The sequence below is a fragment of the Elephantulus edwardii genome, unplaced genomic scaffold (genome assembly GCF_000299155.1).
Source record: "Elephantulus edwardii isolate Elephantulus edwardi_28Jun2011 unplaced genomic scaffold, EleEdw1.0 scaffold00184, whole genome shotgun sequence".
Classification (NCBI taxonomy): domain Eukaryota; kingdom Metazoa; phylum Chordata; class Mammalia; order Macroscelidea; family Macroscelididae; genus Elephantulus; species Elephantulus edwardii.
The window spans coordinates 4,237,414-4,243,347 of NW_006399934.1; positions in this window are offsets into that span (position 1 = coordinate 4,237,414).

The following is a 5,934-nucleotide window of genomic DNA, read 5'->3' on the forward strand; positions in this document are numbered from 1 at the left end:
CTCACTGCTACTGGGGACAGAGAGCCCCCAAAGTGGGGTCAGGCTGAGCAGGGTGCATGTCCCCTACCAGTGAAAGGCCTGAAGGGAGGATCCGGAAGGGCAGTGCAGCTCAGGCCCTGCCTCCACCCTGGCCAGGGCTGCAGCTGTGCCTGGAGGGACGGCCCACGTCACCCTTGCCAGGCACCTACACAAAAGGGCTACTGACCGAGGGGATGACCAGGGCTTGCCTTCTCCACCCCCTTGGAGGAGCGGAGCAAAGGCTGCCTGGTACTGAGGCTTCCTCCCCTCTTCCTCCCAGTGACCCAGCTTCAGGGTGGAGGGACTTCTAGGGTCTGGTCAGTTGGAATAGATCACTGATTGGACTTCAGGAAAAGGCTGACTCGTATGTTCTATGAGGTATCTTCAGTCCCTCTGCCCCTGATTAGCCAAGGGATTTCTGTAGGCTCTTAATAAAGAATATTTAAAAAAAAAAAAGAATATTTAGAGTTGGTCCTTTATTTCGATTGTTTCACAACTACCATTAACAGCACAGTCTTCTTGATATTCAATCTCCTTCCCCTCTACTGCAAAACCAAACCTCGTTATGCATGTCCCAATGTGATGGATCTCTTGCATTTAGCCATCTTCTACCCCCTAATGGATGTTTGTGGGAAAATTCCAAGTTGATCATTAGGAATCAATGGTCATTTTGGTTCAGAGTCAAGTGAAAAAGGTAGGTTAGCAAGCTTGGCAGTCTTATCAATTAAAAAAGGCATTGGCAACAGAGTCCCCCAGCCTTGGCACTCTTCTCTGATTTCCTCTATGTTGTAGAGAAAGGAATATTAAGATAAATACCGAACTGGATAAAAGGATATTAGGAAATAGGACCTTGTTCCTTCCCCTTGGACTCAGATCAGTATCAGGATGAGACAAGTGTCTCTACCAAGTTCCAAAATATATTTCTCAATCTAAAAGCAAGAAAAATGGGACAGGGTGACCACTACAGTAGCTGTGTTGTCTAGTACAATAATCACTAGCCACGTGAGGTCTTTTAAATTAAATCTACAATGGAATCAAGTAGAAATTTAACTTCTTGATCAAACTAGCCAGGCTTCAAGTGCACAGTAATCTCATGTCACTAACTAGTGGCTAATGTATTGGACACGATTTCTATTATCACAAAAAATGATATTGGACAACACTGTTTAAGAATTACGAATATAAAAAAAAAAAGAATTACGAATATGATGACTGAGACATATATTTTCTTCTTTTGCCTTTTCTGTTTGAGTCTGGGAGTTATCATCTGTCCACTGTGAGGTAGCTGCAGTTTCGGCCTCAATCAGAGTTTGGCTGCTTTTGAGATATGTGGGTCAAATTTAAGGTTGAGAGAGAGGAATGATTTGGGCGGGAAGATAATTGATTGTGCATCCTTGACTTCCCTCTAGTGAGATTTCTTTCATCCGGAACTAAAATATCCCAGGCTGATTTTCCTCTCTGATGCTTGTTCTGGGGGGAGAGTTACATGTAAAATGCTTTCCTGGACACATTATAGGCTGGTGGTTCAACACCAGTCCAGTTATCAGTCTGGAAGGGAGACCAGAGTAGAGGTGGAGAGATCAAGGAGCAAAGATATTAAGACACTAGTCAATCAGATCTACTATAGAGAAATTGCAGCATCCCTAAAGGTAAAGATACTTCTTCTTGTTGTTGTTATGTGCCGTCGAGTCGCTTGCGACTCTATATACAATAGCCCTAAACTCTGCTCTGTCTTGTGCCAATTGCACTGTCTCTGACACTCCCATCCCAATTACCCCAGTCACTGAATCAATCCACCTCATACAGGGCCTTCCCCTCCTGTGCTGTCCCTCCACCCTCCCAAGCATGATGTCCTTCTCCAAGGACCAGTCTCTCCTTACAACATGTCCAAGGTATGTCAGGCGAAGCCTCAGAATTCTTGCCTCCAAGGAGCCGCCCAGTTTAACCCTTTCCAGGATGAATCTGTTTTCTTAGCAGTTCATGGTACTCTCAATTCTCTTCTCCAGCACCACAGCTCAAAGGCATCAATTCTCCTTCTATCCTCCTTGGTCATTGTCCAACTCTCTGATGCATAACAAGTGATTGCAAAGACCATGGCCTGTATCAGACACACCTTAGTCTCCAGAGAGACACCATTGCTCTTCAGTACTTTGGCAAATACTGAGCAAGCATATTTTCCTTTCATGTGATTTATAGCCTCCAAAAAATCCACCCCTGGACAATCAGTCATGAGTCAGTTCTGACTTGATGGCACTATGTCCTGGTACCACTGTTCTGAAAAGTTGGCATTTAAGTAATTCTTTGAATCCTCACAAAACTAGAACAAAGGTTACACTATTATTACTCCTTGAAAAAGTTTTACAGATAGGTGATGGTGTTGGTTTCTATTGCAACTAAGACCATTGAATTGTGCACTTAAAAATAGTTAAAATAGTTTATATGTTCTACTTTAAAAGCTATTGTCATCCTTTGTCTCACTTATTTTGGACATATTTTCAGGAGTCTTTCAAGAGAGACATCATGCTGGGAAAGGTGGATGATCAGCAAAAGAGAAGACCCTGAAAAGATGGACAATGTGCTTGCGCATGACAGCAATCCTGAGGGCGGCACAGGACAGGGCAAGGCTCAGCTCAGTTGATTGTGGAGTCGCTGTGAATCATAATCGACTTTTTTTTTTCTTCTTGTTCTGGACCATCGAATCTGACCTGACTGGCACAGGAGGGGATTACCCCTCCTTCTCCAGCTGAGCCTCTGAAGGATTTGAACCACTGCCTTCAGGATTGCAGCACAGTTTCTTGCCGCTAGGCCACCAGAGCTCCCCTAATCATAGTGACTTGATGAAACCTAACAACAATAACTACATTATAATCTTTATTTACAGACGATAAAATTGAGGCATAAAAGAAATAGAGTAACTAGGAAGAAAGTGATAGAGTTGGGTTTATAGTTGCGCTTATAGTTATAATACATCTAATAAGTTCACCTTCATTCCCATGCCTCAAGTCTTCTCAAAGGACGCGGAATTCTGGAGCTATTCCTTGAGTGAGCAGTCTCTTGGGTGACGTGGGGTTTTGTCTTTGGGCAAAGGTGGCCCACACAAGGGTGAAGGAAGGGACTGCCAGGTAAAATGGTGCCATTTACAGAAATAGCAGCATCATGTTTGTGTTGGGCTGGGAGCATGATGTGGGAGTGTCCAAGAGATTAAGCCGCTCAGCACTGATCAGAGCATGGTCATTTCCTCCAGCACGTACATGTTTATATTCATTGATTTCAAGTAGCATATGTTATGTGATCTTGAATTCTCAATTTTTTCTCATATATGCTGCTCCCCTCAGTTATTTCAGCTCAGTCTTAATCTTGTCCTATGTCTGGTAACAAGTGATGTATGAAATCATGTAAGCAAAGTGCACTTTACTATGGAACACATGACTATTATATTCATTAATAGACTCTTCATTTATAAGTTCAAGCTGCTTTGAAGGAACTAGCAAAAAATAAGGCCCCAGGAATAGATGGTATACTAATTGACATATTTCAGCTAACAGATGCTGCCCTGGATGTGCTCACCAAGTTGTGCAAAGAAATCTGGAGAACAACCACTTGGTCAACTGACTGGAAGAGATCTATATTTGTTCCCATTCCAAAGAAGGGTGACCCAATAGAGTGTGGAAACTATAGAACAATATCATTGATTTCACATGCAAGCAAGATTCTACTGAAGATTATCCAAAAATGACTGGAACAGCACATCAGCAGAGAACTGCTGGAAGTCCTGGCTGGGTTTAGAAGGGGTCATGGTACTAGGGATATTGTAGCTAATGTTAGATGGATCTTAACTGAAAGCAGGGAATACCAGAGGAATGTCTATCTGTGTTTCATTGATTATGCAAAGGCGTTTGTGTGGATCATAACAAACTGTGGCTGACCCTGAGAAGAATGGGAATCCCAGAACACCTGATCGTGCTAATGCGAAACCTATACTTGGATCAAGAGGCAGTTGTCAGAAAAGAGCAAGGAAACACTACATGGTTCAAAATTGGGAAGGGTGTACACCAGGGACGTGTTCTATCTCCATACCTTTTCAACTTGTATGCAGAGCAGATTATCCGGGAGGGTGGGCTCTATGAGAAGTGTGGCGTCAGGATTGGTAGAAGATCTATCAACAATCGACATTATGCCGATGACACACTCCTGCTTGCTGAAACTGAGGAGGACCTGAAGCACTTCCTGCACAGGGTTAAGAACTATAGCCTTTAATATGGATTGAGGCTCAATATCAAGAAGACAAATATTCTCACCAGTGGGCCAATTGGCAGCATCAGGATGGATGGTGAAGAGCTTGAGATTGTTAACAACTTTAGTTTGCTTGGCTCCACAGTCAACATTCTTGGCACCAGCAGCCAGGAAATTAAAAGACGTATTGCAATGGGAATGTCTGGTGTTAGAGACCTCTCCAAAATACTGAAGAGCAATGGTGTCTCTCTGGAGACTAAGATGTGTCTGATACAGGCCATGGTCTTTGCAATCACTTGTTATGTGTTAGAGAGTTGGACAATGTGTTAGATAGTTGGACAACGGCTAGGGAGGATAGAAGGAGAATTGATCACTTTGAGCTGTGGTGCTGGAGAAGAGTATTGAATGTACCATGGACTCCTAAGAAAACAAACAGATTCGTCCTGGAGAGGGTTAAACCAGGCTGCTCCTTGGAGGCAAGAATTCTGAGGCTTCATTTGACACACTTTGGACATGTTATAAGGAGGGACTGGTCCTTGGAGAGGGACATCATGCTTGGGAGGGTGGAAGGACAGCACAGGAGGGGGAGACCCTCAATGAGGTGGATTGATTCAGTGACTGGGGTAATTGGGCTGGGTGTGTCAGAGGCAGTGAGATTGGCACAAGATAGTGCAGGGTTTAGGACTGTTGTACATAAGGTCGCTATGAGTCGCAAATGATTTGATGACAACAACAACAACAACTCTTGATGTGTGAAATCAAGTCCGGTCAGGTCACTGTTGTCCAGTCAGAACTGACTCTTAGCTGATTCTCCAGTGTGTCTTCAGAGGCTGTAAAGGGCACAATAGGAGACTGTTCATCTTTCTTCTATGGAATGGCTGGTGATTTGAAACACCAGAGAGGCGTGGCCTTTCAGCCAGCAGCATAGCGCTCTCTGGACTACACCACCAAACTTAGTGTGTGAAATGTAGGCACTTTATAAGTGGTAACAGGATCCCTAGTGCTTGGTGGCACAGTTATTAAAGTGCTCTGTTGCTAAGTAAAGTGTCAGTGTTTTGAGCCCACCAACTATTATGTTGGAGAAAAAAATTAAGTCTTGGAAACTCTTTGGGCCAGTACTGCTTTGTCCTATATGAAATCCCATGTGAATTAGAAAGTTTCCTAAAGGCATACTCCATAGGTTTCCCAAAATTGGAATGAACTCAATAACAGTGGATTGTTTTTGTCTGGCTTTGTAATCAGTTAACAATATTGCATTTAGCTTCTCATACTAACTTGTCTAGATAAAGTGCAAACTATGTATTTGGCACAAGTTTTTTACTTACTTAACAATTTCTATGAGAATACAGCTCTCCTGTACTTAAAAAAAATTTGAAGCTTTCTATTTATTTTTCATGTACTTCTTTTTGTTTGTTTTATTTTTTATTAAATTTTAATAATTTTAATGAACATTTACAGAGATTTTGGATTTCCATTCACTCATTGTTACACTATTTTCTCTAACTCCCCCAGTTTGTTCCTCTTTTATCCCCCCTTGAAAGTCTGTTTTAATTGTCCCATTGCCACAGTGCTTGTCAAAACCAGTAATGATTAATCTCCTTTGTCAGTGTGTCCTTTGCCATTCCCTATCACTCCTCCCTGAGAGAGACTTCACCCTGATTCATAAGGAAAAGGGGATGGCAT